Below are 21,453 nucleotides of genomic sequence, written 5' to 3'. Positions count from 1 at the left end.
ATGTAATAGTGTACACTGTCGTAATTTTTTTTTTTTTGGTCCATTTTGACTTTCATGATAATTGAATAAATTCATTTTTATGTAATAGTATACACTGTTGTAATGTGATTTCTTTTACCATTTTGAGTTTCTGTGATAATTGAATAAATTCACCTTTACGTAATAGTATACACTGTCGTAATTTAATTGTTCTCTCCATTTTGACTTTTTTGTGATAATTGAATAAATTCACTTTTACATAATAGTATACACTGTCGTAATTTTCTTTTTTTTTGGTCCATTCTGACTTTCATGATAATTGAATAAATTCATTTTTATGTAATAGTATACACTGTTGTAATGTGATTTATTTTACCATTTTGAGTTTCTGTGATAACTGAATAAATTCACTTTTACGTAATAGTATACACTGTCATAATGTGATTTTTTTTAACCATTTTGACTTTTCATAATAATTAAATACATTCACTTTTACGTAATAGTATACACTGTTGTATTTAGAATTTTTTTGTCCATTTTGACTTTTTGTGATAATCGAATAAATTCACTTTTATGTCATAGTATACACTGTCGTTCTTTGAGGTTTTTCTCCATTTGTACCTTTTGTGATAATTGAATAAATTCACTTTTACGTCATAGTATACACTGTCGTTTTTTGAGGTTTTTCTCCATTTGTACTTTTTGTGATAATTGAATAAATTCACTTTTACGTCATAGTATACACTGTCGTTTTTTGAGGTTTTTCTCCATTTGTACTTTTTCTGATAATTGAATAAATTCACTTTTACGTCATAGTATACACTGTCGTTTTTTGAGGTTTTGTCCATTTTTACTTTTTGTGATAATTGAATAAATTCACTTTTACGTCATAGTATACACTGTCGTTTTTTGAGGTTTTTGTCCATTTTTACTTTTTGTGATTTTTGAATAAATTCACTTTTACGTCATAGTATACACTGTCGTTTTTTGAGGTTTTTGTCCATTTTTACTTTTTGTGATAATTGAATAAATTCACTTTTACGTCATAGTATACACTGTCGTTTTTTGAGGTTTTTGTCCATTTTGAATTTTTTTGATTTTTGAATAAATTCACTTTTACTTCATAGTATACACTGTCGTTTTTTGAGGTTTTTCTCCATTTGTACTTTTTGTGATAATTGAATAAATTCACTTTTACGTCATAGTATACACTGTCGTTTTTTGAGGGTTTTCTCCATTGGTACTTTTTGTGATAATTGAATAAATTCACTTTTACGTCATAGTATACACTGTCGTTTTTTGAGGTTTTTCTCCATTTGTACTTTTTGTGATAATTGAATAAATTCACTTTTACGTCATAGTATACACTGTCGTTTTTTGAGGTTTTTGTCCATTTTTACTTTTTGTGATAATTGAATAAATTCACTTTTACGTCATAGTATACACTGTCGTTTTTTGAGGTTTTTGTCCATTTTTACTTTTTGTGATAATTGAATAAATTCACTTTTACGTCATAGTATACACTGTCGTTTTTTGAGGTTTTTGTCCATTTTTACTTTTTGTGATAATTGAATAAATTCACTTTTACGTCATAGTATACACTGTCGTATTTTGATGTTTTTGTCCATTTTTACTTTTTGTGATAATTGAATAAATTCACTTTTACTTAATAGAATACACTGTCGTATTTGGATTGTTTTGTCTATTTTGACTTTTTGTGATGATTGAAAAAATTCACTTTTACGTAATAGTATACACTGTCGTAATGTGATTTTTTTTTACCATTTTGACTTTTCATGATAATTGAATAAATTCACTTTTACTTAATAGTATACACTGTCGTATTTGGATTGTTTTGTCTATTTTGACTTTTTGTGATAATTGAATAAATTAATTTTTATGTAATAGTATACACTGTTGTAATGTGATTTCTTTTACCATTTTGAGTTTCTGTGATAATTGAATAAATTCACTTTTACTTAATAGTATACAATGTCGTATTTGGATTGTTTTGTCTATTTTTACTTTTTGTGATAATTAAATAAATTCATTTTTATGTAATAGTATTCACTGTCGTAATTTGATTGTCCTCTCCATTTTGCCTTTTTTATGATAATTGAATAAATTCACTTTTACGTAATAGTATACACTGTCGTAATGTGATTTTTATGATTTTTATGATTTTTAAATAAATTCACTTTTACGTAATAGTATACACTGTCGTATTTTGAGGTTTTTGTCCATTTTTACTTTTTATGATAATTGAATAAATTCACTTTTACGTCATAGTATACACTGTCGTTTTTTGAGGTTTTGTCCATTTTTACTTTTTGTGATAATTGAATAAATTCACTTTTACGTAATAGTATACACTGTCGTTTTTTGAGGTTTTTTGTCCATTTTGAATTTTTATGATTTTTAAATAAATTCACTTTTACGTCATAGTATACACTGTTGTTTTTTGAGGTTTTTGTCCATTTTTACTTTTTGTGTTTATTGAAAATATTCACTTTTACGTAATAGTATACACTGTCGTAATGTGATTTTTTTTTACCATTTTGACTTTTCATGATAATTGAATAAATTCACTTTTACTTAATAGTATACACTGTCGTATTTGGATTGTTTTGTCTATTTTGACTTTTTGTGATAATTGAATAAATTAATTTTTATGTAATAGTATACACTGTTGTAATGTGATTTCTTTTACCATTTTGAGTTTCTGTGATAATTGAATAAATTCACTTTTACTTAATAGTATACAATGTCGTATTTGGATTGTTTTGTCTATTTTTACTTTTTGTGATAATTAAATAAATTCCTTTTTATGTAATAGTATTCACTGTCGTAATTTGATTGTCCTCTCCATTTTGCCTTTTTTATGATAATTGAATAAATTCACTTTTACGTAATAGTATACACTGTCGTAATGTGATTTTTATGATTTTTATGATTTTTAAATAAATTCACTTTTACGTAATAGTATACACTGTCGTATTTTGAGGTTTTTGTCCATTTTTACTTTTTATGATAACTGAATAAATTCACTTTTACGTAATAGTATACACTGTCGTTTTTTGAGGTTTTTCTCCATTTGTACTTTTTGTGATAATTGAATAAATTCACTTTTACGTCATAGTATACACTGTCGTTTTTTGAGGTTTTTGTCCATTTTTACTTTTTGTGATAATTGAATAAATTCACTCTTACGTCATAGACATAATGTGTATACACTGTCGTTTTTTGAGGTTTTTGTCCATTTTTACTTTTTGTGACAATTGAATAAATTCACTTTTACGTCATAGTATACACTGTCGTTTTTTGAGGTTTTTGTCCATTTTTACTTTTTGTGATAATTGAATAAATTCACTTTTACGTCATAGTATACACTGTCGTTTTTTGAGGTTTTTGTCCATTTTTACTTTTTGTGATAATTGAATAAATTCACTTTTACGTCATAGTATACACTGTCGTTTTTTGAGGTTTTTCTCCATTTGTACCTTTTGTGATAATTGAATAAATTCACTTTTACGTCATAGTATACACTGTCGTTTTTTGAGGTTTTTCTCCATTTGTACTTTTTGTGATAATTGAATAAATTCACTTTTACGTCATAGTATACACTGTTGTTTTTTGAGGTTTTTCTCCATTTGTACTTTTTCTGATAATTGAATAAATTCACTTTTACGTCATAGTATACACTGTCGTTTTTTGAGGTTTTGTCCATTTTTACTTTTTGTGATAATTGAATAAATTCACTTTTACGTCATAGTATACACTGTCGTTTTTTGAGGTTTTTGTCCATTTTTACTTTTTGTGATTTTTGAATAAATTCACTTTTACGTCATAGTATACACTGTCGTTTTTTGAGGTTTTTGTCCATTTTTACTTTTTGTGATAATTGAATAAATTCACTTTTACGTCATAGTATACACTGTCGTTTTTTGAGGTTTTTGTCCATTTTGAATTTTTTTGATTTTTGAATAAATTCACTTTTACTTCATAGTATACACTGTCGTTTTTTGAGGTTTTTCTCCATTTGTACTTTTTGTGATAATTGAATAAATTCACTTTTACGTCATAGTATACACTGTCGTTTTTTGAGGGTTTTCTCCATTGGTACTTTTTGTGATAATTGAATAAATTCACTTTTACGTCATAGTATACACTGTCGTTTTTTGAGGTTTTTCTCCATTTGTACTTTTTGTGATAATTGAATAAATTCACTTTTACGTCATAGTATACACTGTCGTTTTTTGAGGTTTTTGTCCATTTTTACTTTTTGTGATAATTGAATAAATTCACTCTTACGTCATAGTATACACTGTCGTTTTTTGAGGTTTTTCTCCATCTGTACTTTTTGTGATAATTGAAAAAATTCACTTTTACGTCATAGTATACACTGTCGTTTTTTGAGGTTTTTCTCCATTTGTACTTTTTGTGATAATTGAATAAATTTTTATGTAATAGTATACACTGTTGTAATGGGATTTATTTTACGATTTTGAGTTTCTTTGATAATTGAATAAATTCACTTTTACTTAATAGAATACACTGTCGTATTTGGATTGTTTTGTCCATTTTGACTTTTTTGTGATAATTGAATAAATTTACTTTTACGTAATAGTATACGCTGTCGTATTTGGATTGTTTTGTCCATTTTTACTTTTTGTGATAATTGAATAAATTCACTTTTACGTCATAGTATACACTGTCGTTTTTTGAGGTTTTTGTCCATTTTTACTTTTTGTGATAATTGAATAAATTCACTTTTACGTCATAGTATACACTGTCGTTTTTTGAGGTTTTTGTCCATTTTGAATTTTTTTGATTTTTGAATAAATTCACTTTTACGTCATAGTATACACTGTCGTTTTTTGAGGTTTTTGTCCATTTTTACTTTTTGTGATAATTGAATAAATTCACTTTTACGTCATAGTATACAGTCGTTTTTTGAGGTTTTTGTCCATTTTTACTTTTTGTGATAATTGAATGAATTCACTTTTACGTCATAGTATACACTGTCGTTTTTTGAGGTTTTTCTCCATTTGTACTTTTTGTGATAATTGAATAAATTCACTTTTACGTCATAGTATACACTGTCGTTTTTTGAGGTTTTTCTCCATTTGTACTTTTTGTGATAATTGAATAAATTCACTTTTACGTCATAGTATACACTGTCGTTTTTTGAGGTTTTTCTCCATTTGTACTTTTTGTGATAATTGAATAAATTCACTTTTACGTCATAGTATACACTGTCGTTTTTTGAGGTTTTTGTCCATTTTTACTTTTTGTGATAATTGAATAAATTCACTTTTACGTCATAGTATACACTGTCGTTTTTTGAGGTTTTTGTCCATTTTTACTTTTTGTGATAATTGAATAAATTCACTTTTACGTCATAGTATACACTGTCGTATTTTGATGTTTTTGTCCATTTTTACTTTTTGTGATAATTGAATAAATTCACTTTTACTTAATAGAATACACTGTCGTATTTGGATTGTTTTGTCCATTTTGACTTTTTTGTGATAATTGAATAAATTTACTTTTACGTAATAGTATACACTGTCGTATTTGGATTGTTTTGTCTATTTTGACTTTTTGTGATAATTAAATAAATTCATTTTTATGTAATAGTATTCACTGTCGTAATTTGATTGTCCTCTCCATTTTGACTTTTTTGTGATAATTGAATAAATTCACTTTTACGTAATAGTATACACTGTCGTTTTTTGAGGTTTTTTGTCCATTTTGAATTTTTATGATTTTTAAATAAATTCACTTTTACGTCATAGTATACACTGTTGTTTTTTGAGGTTTTTGTCCATTTTTACTTTTTGTGATAATTGAATAAATTCACTTTTACGTCATAGTATACACTGTCGTTTTTTGAGGTTTTTTTGTCCATTTTGAATTTTTATTATTTTAAATAAATTCACTTTTACGTCATAGTATACACTGTTGTTTTTTGAGGTTTTTGTCAATTTTTACTTTTTGTGATAATTGAATAAATTCACTTTTACGTCATAGTATACACTGTCGTATTTTGATGTTTTTGTCCATTTTTACTTTTTGTGATTATTGAATAAATTCACTTTTACGTCATAGTATACACTGTGGTAATTTGATTGTTTTCTCCATTTTGACTCTTCGTGATAATTGAATAAATTCACTTTTACATAATAGTATACACTGTTGTAATGTGATTTTTTTTACCATTTTGACTTTATGATAATTGAATAAATTCATTTTTATGTAATAGTATACACTGTTGTAATTTGATTGTTTTCTCCATTTTGACTCTTCGTGATAATTGAATAAATTCACTTTTACATAATAGTATACACTGTTGTAATGTGATTTTTTTTACCATTTTGACTTTTTGATAATTGAATAAATTCATTTTTATGTAATAGTATACACTGTTGTAATTTTCTTTTTTTTGGTCCATTTTGACTTTCAAGATAATTTAATAAATTCATTTTTATTTAATAGTATACACTGTCGTAATGTGATTTTTTTTACCATTTTGACTTTATGATAATTGAATAAATTCACTTTTACGTAATAGTATACACTGTTGTAATTTTCTTGTTTTGTCCATTTTGACTTAGTGATAATTGAATAAATTCACTTTTACTTAATAGAATACACTGTCGTATTTGGATTGTTTTGTCCATTTTGACTTTTTCGTGATAATTGAGTAAATTCACTTTTACGTAATAGTATACACTGTCGTAATTTGATTGTTTTCTCCATTTTGAATCTTCGTGGTAATTGAATAAATTCACTTTTACGTAATAGTATACACTGTCTTAATGTGATTTTTTTTAACCATTTTGACTATTAATGATAATTGAATAAATTCACTTTTACGTAATAGTATACACTGTCGTAATTTGATTGTTTTCTCCATTTTGAATCTTCGTGGTAATTGAATAAATTCACTTTTACGTAATAGTATACACTGTCTTAATGTGATTTTTTTTTTACCATTTTGACTTTATGATAATTGAGTAAATTCACTTTTACGCAATAGTATACACTGTCGTAATTTGATTGTTCTCTCCATTTTGACTTTTTGTGATAATTGAATAAATTCACTTTTACGTAATAGTATACACTGTTGTAATTATTTATTATACGATTTTGAGTTTCTGTAATAATTGAATAAATTCACTTTTACGTAATAGTATACACTGTCGTATTTAGATTTTTTTTGTCCATTTTGACTTTGTGATAATTGAATGAATTAATTTTTATGTAATAGTATACACTGTTGTAATGTGATTTATTTTACGATTTTGAGTTTCTGTGATAATTGAATAAATTCGCTTTTACGTAATAGTATACACAGTCGTAATGTGATTTTTTTTTACCATTTTGACTTTATGATAATTGAATAAATTCACTTTTACGTAATAGTATACAGTCGTAATGGGATTATTATATTTTTGTCCCTTTTGACTTTTTGTGATAATTGAATAAATTCATTTTTATGTAATAGTATACACTGTCATAATTTTCTTTTTTTTGGTCCATTTTGACCTTCAATTCATTCAATTATCATGAAAACTCAAAATGGTAATAAAAAATAAAAAAATCACAATACGACAGTGTATACTATTACGTAAAAGTGAATTTATTCAATTATCACGAAAAGTCAAAATGGACAAAACAAGAAAATTACGACAGTGTATATTATTACGTAAAAGTGAATTTATTCAATTATCACGAAGAGCCAAAATGGAGAAAACAATCAAATTACGACAGTGTATACTATTAAGTAAAAGTGAATTTAATAATTATCACAGACACTCAAAATGGTAAAATAAATCACATTACGACAGTGTATACTATTACATAAAAATGAATTTATTCAATTATCATGAAAAGTCAAAATGGTAAAAAAAAACAAATCACATTACGACAGTGTATACTATTACGTAAAAGTGAATTTATTCAATTATCGCGAAGAGTCAAAATGGAGAAAACAATCAAATTACCACAGTGTATACTATTACGTAAAAGTGAATTTATTCAATTATCACAGACACTCAAAATGGTAAAATAAATCACATTACAACAGTGTATACTATTACATAAAAATTAATTTATTCAATTATCATAAAAGTCAAAATGGACCAAAAAAATCTAAATACGACAGTGCATACTTTTACATACAGTCTTGTTCAAAATAATAGCAGTACAATGTGACTAACCAGAATAATCAAGGTTTTTCATATATTTTTTTATTGCTACGTGGCAAACAAGTTACCAGTAGGTTCAGTAGATTGTCAGAAAACAAATGAGACCCAGCATTCATGATATGCACGCTCTTAAGGCTGTGCAATTGGGCAATTAGTTGAATTAGTTGAAAGGGGTGTGTTCAAAAAAATATCAGTGTGGCATTCAATCACTGAGGTCATCAATTTTGTGAAGAAACAGGTGTGAATCAGGTGGCCCCTATTTAAGGATGAAGCCAACACTTGTTGAACATGCATTTGAAAGCTGAGGAAAATGGGTCGTTCAAGACATTGTTCAGAAGAACAGCATACTTTGATTAAAAAGTTGATTAGAGAGGGGAAAACCTATAAAGTGGTGCAAAAAATGATAGGCTGTTCAGCTAAAATGATCTCCAATGCCTTAAAATGGAGAGCAAAACCAGAGAGACGTGGAAGAAAACGGAAGACAACCATCAAAATGGATAGAAGAATAACCAGAATGGCAAAGGCTCAGCCAATGATCACCTCCAGGATGATCAAAGACAGTCTGGAGTTACCTGTAAGTACTGTGACAGTTAGAAGACGTCTGTGTGAAGCTAATCTATTTTCAAGAATCCCCCGCAAAGTCCCTCTGTTAAAAAAAAGGCATGTGCAGAAGAGGTTACAATTTGCCAAAGAACACATCAACTGGCCTAAAGAGAAATGGAGGAACATTTTGTGGACTGATGAGAGTAAAATTGTTCTTTTTGGGTCCAAGGGCCACAGGCAGTTTGTGAGACGACCCCCAAACTCTGAATTCAAGCCACAGTACACAGTGAAGACAGTGAAGCATGGAGGTGCAAGCATCATGATATGGGCATGTTTCTCTCCTACTGTGGTGTTGGGCCTATTTATCGCATACCAGGGATCATGGATCAGTTTGCATATGTTAAAATACTTGAAGAGGTCATGTTGCCCTATGCTGAAGAGGACATGCCCTTGAAACGGTTGTTTCAACAAGACAATGACCCAAAACACACTAGTAAATGGGCAAAGTCTTGGTTCCAAACCAACAAAATTAATGTTATGGAGTGGCCAGCCCAATCTCCAGACCTTAATCCAATTGAGAACTTGTGGGGTGATATCAAAAATGCTGTTTCTGAAGCAAAACCAAGAAATGTGAATGAATTGTGGAATGTTGTTAAAGAATCATGGAGTGGAATAACAGCTGAGAGGTGCCACAAGTTGGTTGACTCCATGCCACACAGATGTCAAGCAGTTTTAAAAAACTGTGGTCATACAACTAAATATTAGTTTAGTGATTCACAGGATTGCTAAATCCCAGAAGAAAAAAAATGTTTGTACAAAATCGTTTTGAGTTTGTACAGTCAAAGGTAGACACTGCTATTTTTTTGAACACACCCCTTTCAACTAATTGCCCAAATGCACAGCTTTAAGAGCGTGCATATCATGAATGCTGGGTCTTGTTTGTTTTCTGACAATCTACTGAACCTACTGGTAACTTGTTTGCCACGTAGCAATAAAAAATATACTAAAAACCTTGATTATTCTGGTTAGTCACATTGTACTGCTATTATTTTGAACAAGACTGTAAAAATTAAATATCACATCTAAAATGTAAGAGGTATAAAATAAAGAATTACCAGTGTGAAACATCCTGCACAATTCGTGCATGCAAAGGAAGTTCGGTTTCAGCTTGTTGTTTTTGACTTTCATTTTTGAATTTGGGCTCAAACTGATGAGGCAAAACTGACAGATCAGAGCTGATACTCACTGGTTATGCTAATGAGAGTTACATGTTTAGCTGACCAATCACAGCAGACTGCACTTTTGGAAGGTGGGTTTTAAAGAAACCAAAACTAAAACAGACAGCAGATGAAAAAAGGTGTGGCAACAATGTAAATTATAAGGAAAATTATGGGTTTTTTTTGGATGTTAAATTATGTAAATGTATTCTAGTAGACCCTATAAAAAAATATTTTTTAAACTTTTTAGGACCCCTTTAAGAACCGAAGGTTTTTTAAAAGTTTCAGCCATTTTGACCCTATTTTTATTTTTTATTTTTTCAATTGAGTGTTCATTAGAGTGGTCCAAGACCCTCAGACTTTTGCCGTACTTGAACAAAGGATACACACACAAAAAATGACTGGATTCACTGCGTTTTGTGGTAGAAATCAAATAAAAGGTAACAAATCCTTCCCTCACGGGTCCCCCCCCCCCCCCCCCAAATAAATGTATTTATTATTTATAGATACAATTAATAATTTGAATTTAAATGAAATGAAATTAACAAAAAGGGAAGGATTTGTTACAAAGTGCAAGGGAGGGATGAGGGATCATTTCTGGTGCCGTGACCCATGACTACTGTAGGTGTTAAAGAATAAAGGCTCGATATATAAGAGCAAAGATGCATCTCAGCAACCCAAAGTGCTGATATAGAGTCAAAGGCCAGACTGCTGACTATCATAGCCATTTATACAAGTGAGTGAGTGGAGAAGTGGGAAGATATTAAGAGAGAGGAAATGAACGAACATAGGCATGCTCTTTTTGCTGTATGCATTGCTTCTAAACATAAAGCATAAAGTTGAAGTATTGTCATCTACACAGCCTCACATCATTCCAAATCCATATGATTTGAATTTTTTTAAGTCTTCTGTGTAACACCAGAGGAAGAGATCTTAAACAAATGTCACAATAAAAACAGAAAATGACCTGGGAATGCCAAGCAACAAACAAGCAATCTACACAAAAGACTCCAAAGATTAATTTGACTCAATATGAAAGTCACATCCATTTTAACATTTTCACATTTGCAGTCTCAAATTCAGGTATGAGACATACAAGATATCTTCTTTTGTGTTCCACGGTGGAAGTAAAGTCATACAGGTTTGGAATGAAATGAGAGCAACACTAGCAAATAAATCACAACTATTCCTTTAAAGATAAATGTGTGTTTGTATTTTATTATCAAAACACAATGTCTATGAAAAGGCACTTAAAACCCATCCCTCTGTACTTTAAAAGCAACCACTCAATCTTCAATTAATGTCTTTTCAATTGGGTGCCAAGCAATTTTGCTACAAACGCAGTAATTCACTTTCTCCACCTGTGGAGTGACATGAACAAATATGCATGGAATGACAGTAATGGGCTGCTATGTCAACCTCTCTCTCACACACACACACACACACACACACACACACACACACACACACACACACACACACACACACACACACACACCACTCAATGTGCGTATCTGGATCTGCCAACACTATTCCACATCACAGATTCAGTGCCGCAGATCGCAGATCTCGGATACTGTGTGTGGAAATTCTCCCAGAGTCTGATTCCACCTCCGCAAGCATTAATGGGAATGAGAGACACCTGCTGAGAAACTCGAGCCCCAAAATGGCAGCCCTTCTTCCACACCAAATGTTGAAAACAGGAAACTAAACCTGAGCTGTGTTTACTCTCCCAGCTTAATCTTGTCAATGGCCTAATGAAACAATTCATGCTCATTCAACAAGTGGTTCCAACCTAAAGAATTAGTGACATTTCAAGTGCAGATGTTTTAAAGACTTAAATTTTAATAAGCTACTAATAAAACCAAGACAATAACAGACCTATCAGTTTCACAATGGGCTAAGAGAATCATAAAAGAAGAACACATTGTTAATTTTTACATTTCTATGCATGTCTAATTATTATGGTCAACCAATTATTATTCAAGTGGTCATCAAATGACCGATACCCATGACAATATTCATACAGCACGGTGACTGATGCATAGAAACGGAATGAATCAAAAAATTACTGAAATTAAAATTTATTTTACACAATTTTATATATATATATATTGTTTGATGCACAGAAATAATTATTTGCTCACAAATCGGATATAGCTTGTTTACAATTACCTACAACCTACAAGGATTTTGATTTATTAAATATTTATTTGGACATGCAAACTTGTGCATCAAATTTTTAACCTACACACCTAGGTGTAAAAACTGCGAGTTGCTGGAATGCATTTAGGCTATTTTTTAGAGTGAACAACATGGTTGTTCGACATTAAGTAAAGAAAGCTGGCTAGGGGTTTATAATAATCCTAATAAAAATAATATAGCCTACTCAACACTGAAGCGAAAGGAACAGGTTAATGCCAGTGAATGAGTGTATTTTGTTGCATTGAGCGCTTCATGTCTGACTCAGTCACGCACATCAACCTGTTCCATCAATGGCATCCATAACATAGGCTATTTTCAAAAAAAGCATTTAAAAGGGAAATAATACTAAATATCTACAATTGACACGATGCTGATCCCATTATCTGCTCAAATTGAAGGAAACTACGTGTAGTTCAAACTCTAGTGACGAAAAAATGATTGAAGCATCATTGAGAACATGGCAAAAACATCGCGGAAAATTACAACTATTCTTATCACGCACGCGAACTGTTTGTGTTCACTTTGGGAACGTTGTTGAAAGGAGCATTTTCTTCTTTTTGTTCATTAAAAAAAGAAAACGCATAGTAGCAATGGTCTCGGACAAACACACTTGTAAAGAGCTACGTTAAATTTCCGAGATGTAAAGACCTAAAACATCACAGAAGCGACACTGTTGCGTCAACATCAGTGTAGACTCTGTTTAACAAAATTACTCTGAACGTAAGAGCAGACTTAACTTACCTCACACACAAAACATTGTCCTCTGAAATTATAAAAGGCTTACATTCACTTGATGCAGAATGTATTTGTATCAAGCAAACAAGCTGATATTGCGGGAATATTCCTTAAAATCTGACAACTCCACGCGCTTCCTCGTGATGGAGGTGAGCGCGCGCGCGTGTCTATGGAGCGTATGACAACAGGAAATTTTCTATTGGGAAAACATACGCTTATAGAGCACAGAAGCGCCTCCCCCGTCCAACACTACAGCCAGTCAGTCCTCACACTGACACATCACGATCCACACTCAGCTACAAATATGACAAGACATTCTCAGCAAAAAACATCATGTGGACATGATGAACATAACGCCACTATAATACATTTAAAGAGCCTCCGGCGCATCGCATAAGGGTGGTGCAAATATACAGGGTATCTTATTGGAGTTCAGAATACAATCTCTATATTAAACTCATTTACAAGCCAAATTACTGTTGGATTAATTCTATTTTAGACCATTTGCCAGTAGGTTAGAAGCTGTTTTTCAATAATAAACTAAAAACCACAACAAAGTTAAAACACAGGCAACAAATCATACAATTTAGAGTCTGTGTATTGTACAGTTCTCAAATAAAACATGATATCTTAATGTCAAATTATACCTTTAAAGGAATAGTTAACTCATGATTTAAAATTCTGTCATTATTTACTCAAGCATGTTGTTCAAATGACTTAGGCCTGCTTTCTTCCTTGTAACATTTCTGTGGGGGAAAAAAAAGAAAGAAGATTAAAAATGACATTTTGTTGAATTTTCATTACAAGACTAATGATCTTTTAAGCGTTTTATATATATTGTAACATTGTTGTTGTTGTTTTTAAAGTCACCATGAAATCAAAATGAACAATTTTATTTTTATGGAATATTGCGGTATTTTTTATAAGTGCTTTATCTGTGCATATCATTATTGAAATAAAATAATAATGTTCCCTCATAATCTTAAATCAGAATAGCATCTCCTCTCTGATGATGTGTTTACTGGTGCGAGGGCAGGACAAACTGTCAGTCACATGAGATCGACCAATAGCAAACCACAACCATCCAATCAATTCCCCATAATCAAAATCCCAGTCCACATTTTTATTGTTCAAGGAGCCGTATCACTTGTATATGTCGCAATAGTGAAGAAAAGACTATCTCATCTTCTGTTTCATGCCAACTTTAATTAAATTTAATATAACATGTTACTGAGAATATTTTTATTCTATGTGGGAACCTGTCCTACTAGACCTGCTCCGAGCAGGATTTGATCCAGGGTCTCCAGCATGGGAGGGGGACATGCTAGCAAGGACACTTAATATCACAGCCTCTAATTCCAGTCACTAGCGCACCTCTTGAGGTCAGGGGAGTGAGGTTTACACGCACAGCTCTTGCTGGCCTAAGTCCATTACACTCACCCCCCTAAATGTCACTCCTATCCGGGTCATGGCACTAAATGTAACTGGCCCTACTTGATCTGCTCCCAGTGAAATTCGAACCAAAGTCTCCGGTGTGGGAGGCGCTAATGTGGGAGGTGCTAAAGACCGCAGCTTCTAGTCAGTTGCTAGCACGCCTCTTGAGGCCAAGGGAGTGAGGTTCACACACACAGCTCTTACTGGCTTCCTTCTGCTACATACGGTACAGAGCAGCTTGAACATTCTGCCTAACATCTTATTTTGTGTTTCATGAAAGAAATTAAGTCATACAGGTTCAGAAATAAATGAGGGTGTGTAAATGATGACATATTTTCAGTTATTATTCCTATTCTCTGCCCAGCCATTTGATGAATGGATAAATCTTGACTCATACATAAACAGATTATTAATGTAATCATCATGAGGGCTTGAATGACACTAATTTCAACCTGAAAATAATGTAATACATTTTCATCTGTTGATTTATGCTTGGAAGTCTGACACTTTACAATCACCATAACACTTAAGCCAGAACATATGGGCATGAGCAGTTCCTGGAATGGCACATCTCAAACACAAACGTCATGCTTATCGAGGTCAAGACAGCAGGAAATACAATGCTAAGCTTCAGTCTCGGATGCTTTGCTGTCACAGTCCTGCAAGCATTTGAGGCACAGAACTCTTTATTTGAGATATCTCACCTCAGAGGCAAACACAGAGCTGTACTGTTTGGATATCCAGGATAGCCGTAGTGGCGTCAGAGGCAGGAGCAGTCTGAAAAGAGAGAGGACAAAGATAGGGAGAGTCAGTGACACACCTGATACTCTCTGCTGGGGAGAGAGCTCAAGCCCAAGGGATGGTCACTTTAGCCCTAAACAATGCAGACAGTGAGACTGCTGGTATATAAAAATGCGTATATATGTACCATTTAGGTGATAATATGGACACTTTTGGCACCAATATGTATCTTTTTAGGTACTAATATGCACTCTTTATGTAGGCTCATGTCGTTCCCAACCCGTAAAGACATTCGTTCATCTTCGGAACACAAATGAAGATATTTTTGATTAAATCCTAGAGCTTAATCAAACCCCACATACCCCACATAGACACAGAAACGTAGTAAAGACATTGTTAAAATAATCCATGTGATTCCATTGGTTCAACCTTAATGTTATGAAGAGACAAAAATAAGACTGCACTGTATCAGTCTAGGTTTTTGAGTTGCGATCAGAACCCTGAACCCTTCGTATACGTTTTAAAGGTAAATTGGGAGCTTTCTGAGAGGATTCTTAAAAGCTTTTTTGTTGTTGACTTCATTTTAAAATGTTCAAAAACCAATTATTTTAAATTGTCATAATATTTGACAGAACCCATGCTAAATTCCCAGGTGATATGGTCCCTTTACTTTTTCATTAATTTCATTCATATCTTTTTGAATATTCTTTATTGTTTGATAGCCACATTTCTGTGAAATTTTCCCAAAACAAATTGTAAACTATTTATGACACCCATGAATTCTGTTGCTAGTAAGCTGTTGCTACAATAATTATATTACTAAACAATGTATTTGATGTTCACTTGTACATCTGAGAAGCCAAACACCTTAATAAGAATCAGTTTAGAGGAAACATGATTGCTGGAGGTGAATGTGATACTCGCTGGCATGAGGATGATCATTGTTTAAAAAAGGGAACAGCCATAGATGGAGAAAATCGAGAGAGAGAAAGAGAGAGAAAGAGAGAGAGAGAGAGAGAGAGAGAGAGAGAGAGAGAGAGAAAGAGAGAGAAGAGAGAGAGAGAGAGAGAGAGAGAGAGAGAGAGAGAGAGAGAGAGAGAGAGAGAGAGAGAGAATGCTGTAAACTAGAGAGAGAGAGACACGAGCCGCAGAGACGAGACTAAAATGAGACTAAAATGTCAGATGAGTCACAGTGGTTCCAGTGAGCTTTAATACGTTTCCACTGGCTTGAATGGAGGCAGAAAATTTACAGTGATAATCTGATCTAAATGGAGCCTTTCAACAACATACTCAATGAGGAGAATAAAAATATAGATTTGACCTACTGAAAACAAAAGTCCATGACATCCTCAGAGTTCAGATGCCACCCTGTCACCAAGACAACGCTAACTCATCTCTTTGTATTTAGGCCAATATTTAATTAAATCACTGGAAAAGAATTTCGAACGTGGCAGCCTGTTCCACTGCCCTTATGTGAGAGCTGGACCAGAAATAGATGTGGTGTGCCAGGCATGCTGGAAGAGGTCCAGAGTATCCCAGCTCTCCAGAGACAGACACTCTCCCATCTTCCAAAATCTCCCTTCAGATGGACAGGCTGAAGTTGTGAGGTTTGGCCTTGCCTTGGGCTGCTAACTGCTAACACACAGACATCTTGCCCGAGAGCACACAGACCCAGTTCCTACAGCTGTAACAAGATCTCTGGATAATTTGAATGTTCCGGGTTCAGAACAAGTTAAGCTCTATCAACAGCATCTGCGCCATGATCGATTATCTCACTTCATTTCGGCTTTGCCCTCAGTTTGTAAGCAAACAAACGTGCAGTTACAGTTATGAACGTACAATGAAGGTCTATGGCGCAAGGCATTTTCGAAGGTTTCAATGAAATGCGCAATTTTGTTAGCCTGACAAGCCAGACCCACATCAAGATGTTTGGTCTGGAAACTCACCATTGACAGGGCTCAATCCGAGGGGCGGGATAGACGGTTGTCTTTCAAACTCCCTCTGCACGCGATAGGATAGCGCTACACCAACCAGAGCAACGAAGGTGAAACCTTAATTGTTGATAGATTAAACATTCGCCGTATCCGGTCGGCAAAACTCAGAACACATCTTCCCTTTTTAAAAATGACTTCAGTGCCGCTCTTTGTTCTTTTCTCAGAGAAAAGCTTAACTCCAAGTCTTCCAGAATCGCAGTCAAAGCTGATTCGAAAGACCGCCGATTGCCAGTTTCTGTGTTTACTAGAAGCACGCCAAGGCAACTCGGCCGTCGTCATTATGGCCCCGCCCGCTGACTCTAGACACGATGTGATTGGCCTGGCAAGAGTTTGGCGATTACAGCTCAGAAGGGTATTGAGAGTTGCTAGACAACACTCGCGGGCAGATTAGATTTGCTGCCGCTAGGGTGTGTCTAGATTTCTAGGCTACAACTTTGTAGTTTTATTAAGGCTTTAATGTTTAAGTCTTGTTATGTTTTAAACTTTTGTGTATTTTTTTCAGTGCAATGCCTTGCCCCACAGACATCCATTTAAGTGCAATACTTTGATTCGTGCTTGATTTAGAAACAGAGGGGCAAGTTATTTTATGTGGTAACGGAGCAAGGAAATGTAACCTTCATTCCCATCCGGGTCAATGCAACCCCTCCAGTTCTACTCACACACATGCGAGTGGGATTTGAACCGGTGTTTCTGGCATGGGAGGCATGACACAAACAAGGGTGCTAGTGTGCCTCTTCAGACCAGGAAAGAGAGGTTTACTTGCACAGATCTTACTAGCTGGCCTCACCTACTACACTCACCCCCCTAAACCTCACTCCCGTCCAGGTCATAGCATCAATGCAACCCCTCCGGTTCTACTCGCACGCTCAGAGTGGGATTCAAACCAGAGTTGGCATGGGAGGCAGGAGCGCAAACAAGGACACTAATGTATCTCAGGCCAGGGGAGTGAGGTTTACTCACACAGCTCTTACTAGCTGGCCTCTTTTTACACTCACCCCCCCTAAACCTCACTCCTATTCAGGTCACAGCCCCAGTGCAACCCCTCCGGTTCTACTCACACCGCCCAGAGTGGGATGTGGGAGTGGGAGGCAGGCACACAGCCTCTAGCGTCTATAGCCAGTGCACCTCTTGAGGCCAGGGGAGCGAGGTTTACTTCCACAGCTCTTAGCTGACCACCATTACACATGAAAAGTCTGTAAAGTTACTGTTGCAAATAATGCAAAGTCCACTCCAAAGCAAGCTATTCTCTATATCAGTAAACACTGTTTCTAAACTCCCTAAAATGCCTTGATTGTTGTTTTCTTCTAGGAAAAAACACATCACAATATTCCTCATTATAATAATTGACACACCCAGGGCATAGGCAAAAAAGGGGGTGAGGCCTGGCTGAGATGTGTTAGTAGCCGTGTTGAAACAAGGTTATTGTAAGGGGTGTGGAGGGACATGGAGTTGAAGAGGTTGAGAATGACAGCTTTAAGTCAACATAAAATCAAATTTACCCTATATTCTTTTTAAAACACATTTATAATCTTATTGTCCAAGATTCATGAGTACATGTAAAATGCCTCTGAAATGACTTTTCCACTAACATTACCAGGGCAGCTAAAGTTTTGAATGATGTCTGGTAAGTAATGGAGACTTTTCACAATCCAATCAATGGTCTAATTAACAAAATTAAGAGCCGCTCTATACATGTGAGCATCCTTTTTTACAAAAGTGATAATATGATTTCAGCACAAATTCAAATTTAGGCCATGCCCAACAAACTATAGTGTGGAATTACAATGTTTGTAAGAGGGAGCCTAATTTGCAATCCAATTAATGCAACATTCCTGCTGGTGGTACAAACATTCATCTTGGCAGAATTGGATAAACAATGAATAGACATGAAACCTATTTTTGGCTACTGACGCAATTCCTCCCTCCCAGAGAGCTGCTAATGCAGTCCGGTGTCTGATCCCAAAGGCACCTGTGTCTCTCCAGCTGTGATAGCAGCGGAGAACAGACTCCGGATCTCTACGATGACATGAGTACTGACTGTTATACAGTCTTCAGCTCCAGCTGTCCCTGCGTTTCAGACATCCCCGCCTACAAGTGAAGAATTAGCAAGAGGGTGTTATACAGGGCTGTGGGTTTAGCCGGTTAACATGTTCAGGCTGAAGGGTGCTGTTAAGAGCTCAGAGCTCCAAGAACATCATAGTTTTTTTCATTTTAGTAAGCTCACTGTTCAATGTGTGCTTACTAAAACGAAAAAGAAAAAAAGCATGATCTTGTAGATCCGAGCTCTTAAAAGCACACGTTTTTGTTTCTGAAAACATCAAAACAAACCCAGTATGAATGAGGATTAAGCTGCTTATTCTCAAGTTAGAGAAGGATTTAGCAGGTGAATAGATGTTGAGGAGAGATGCAGAGCATCAGTGCTGAGCCTCATCCGACCAGATGAGCATGTGTAACAGTATGAGGAGTGTGTTTGTGTGTCCGCTTTCTCGCCGTCCCTCCTCCCTTGAGCCGATCCTCTTTCATACTACAGCTCTAGAATGCCACCGACCTGGTTGCCAAGGAAACCGCGAGTGTTGACAATGGAAGACAAGTTTATATCACTGCCTAACAATAAAGGCGAAATTGTTGCCAATGGCACAGACACTTGCTTAGAAGGGTGAAATGTACTTTAACACACATCATATACGTCATAACAGTTAGTCAGTGCATGTTATTTCAAATAATACTATAATTATTAATTATATTTTATTTATATATTTTTTAATATATTAATAAAAAATTTCAAAGTCTAACTATAATTAGGCTAGATAGAATCAGAATATAATCAGAATCTCAAAATGTAACCTACAGTATTTGCTTTACATTCTATAAGACAAAAACATATTTATCATCTGCGATAACATTCATCACATTGCCTCGGGGGGATGATAAAAACTGCTTGAACCAGTCTATGGTCTCTGTTTAACTGGTCTTTTGGGCTAATCTGATCTACATTGGTATGACACTTAGTCATTCACATTTAGGCATTAATCAGACAATTCATTATTCCTGATAAACACGGTAAGGGCTGAGATTGTGCATATAGTGTGTTATGGTAGCATTATGCTAAGCTATATGCAGCACACTAAGCTTGCAAAATTGAATAGGCCTACAAGTTAAAAACACAGAATTAAAAATGTGTAATTTTACAATTTACTGTACAATAAAAAATTTGTGATTCAAAACTTAAAATTTAGTTTAAAAAAAAACATTTACATTTAACAATTTTTAAAACATTTATGGCTAGTTAAGGTGACAGACAAAGTGATTTTGTGATTTCTAATCAGGCACTGAATAGAGTACCTGTACTCTTTCAGTCAACTGAGGCTGTGTTCGAAATCACCGCCTATACAGGTGCTGGTCATATAATTAGAATATCATCAAAATTTATTTTACTAATTCCATTCAAAAAGTGAAACTTGCATATTATATTCGTTCATTACACACAGACTGATATATTTCAAATGTTTATTTCTTTTAATTTTGATGATTATAACTGACAACTAAGGAAAAAGCCAAATTCAGTATCTCAGAAAATTAGAATATTGTTAAAAGGTTCAATATTGAAGACACCTGGGGCCATACTCTGATCAGTTAATTAATTCAAAACAAATGCCTTTAACTGCAAATGCCGTTAAATGGTCTCTCAGTTTAGTTATAAAGGCTATACAATCATGGGGAAGACTGCTGACTTGACAGTTGTCCAAAAGACGACAATTGACACCTTGCACAAGGAGGGCAAGATACAAAAGGTCATTGCAAAATAGGCTGGCTATTCACAGAGCTCTATGCCCATGCACATTCAAAGAGAGGCGAAGTGAAGGAAAAGATGTGGTAGAAAAAAGTGTACAAGCAATAGGCATAACCGCACCCTGGAGAGGATTGTAAAACAAAACCCATTCAAAAATGTGGGGGAGATTCACAAAGAGTACCTGTATACTCTTTCAATATTCTCTACATTACTGGACTAATATCCACTTGAAGGAGTGAATGAGAAAGAGTGAGTAAATTCAGACACTGCCGTGAGGGCTGCCACTTTTGCATCATTAGTGCATGCTGATTAATAATCATTTGAAACGTAGCAAACTGACAGCTCCAGTAGCCAAGATGAAAATATAACTCTGTTATGGAAACTATGTTAAAACCTTATGCTTCATGCATTCAGACTTATTTACATGTTTAAACAGTTGGATTCTCATGCTAAACATGACAGAGTATTTCTGTGCCAAATATACACTTTTTTTTTTTTTTTTGTATGGCCCTGTATGTCATAAAGGGTGGAATTCCTTGTATGGGCACTTCTCCTGGATGAGCGTGTGCACACATCAACAAGAGCAAGAGCGTGCCCATCTT

The 21,453-nt window shown here is 33.8% G+C and overlaps 1 protein-coding gene across 1 annotated transcript in view; it reads right to left on the bottom strand.

The window, feature by feature from the left end:
• Positions 1–13,160, bottom strand: part of dusp14 (dual specificity phosphatase 14) — a 51,530-nt gene extending 38,370 nt beyond the window's left edge. The window contains exon 1 of the mRNA XM_067451827.1: positions 12,899–13,160. The gene's annotated coding sequence lies outside the window, so the exon portion shown is untranslated. The remainder of the gene's footprint in view (positions 1–12,898) is intronic.
• Positions 13,161–21,453: the final 8,293 nt, after the last annotated feature.

Source organism: Pseudorasbora parva, chromosome 8 (assembly GCF_024679245.1).
Source record: "Pseudorasbora parva isolate DD20220531a chromosome 8, ASM2467924v1, whole genome shotgun sequence".
Taxonomy (NCBI): Eukaryota; Metazoa; Chordata; class Actinopteri; order Cypriniformes; family Gobionidae; genus Pseudorasbora; species Pseudorasbora parva.
Note: the sequence above shows the minus strand (reverse complement) of the source record. Positions and strands in the feature narration are given on the sequence as shown.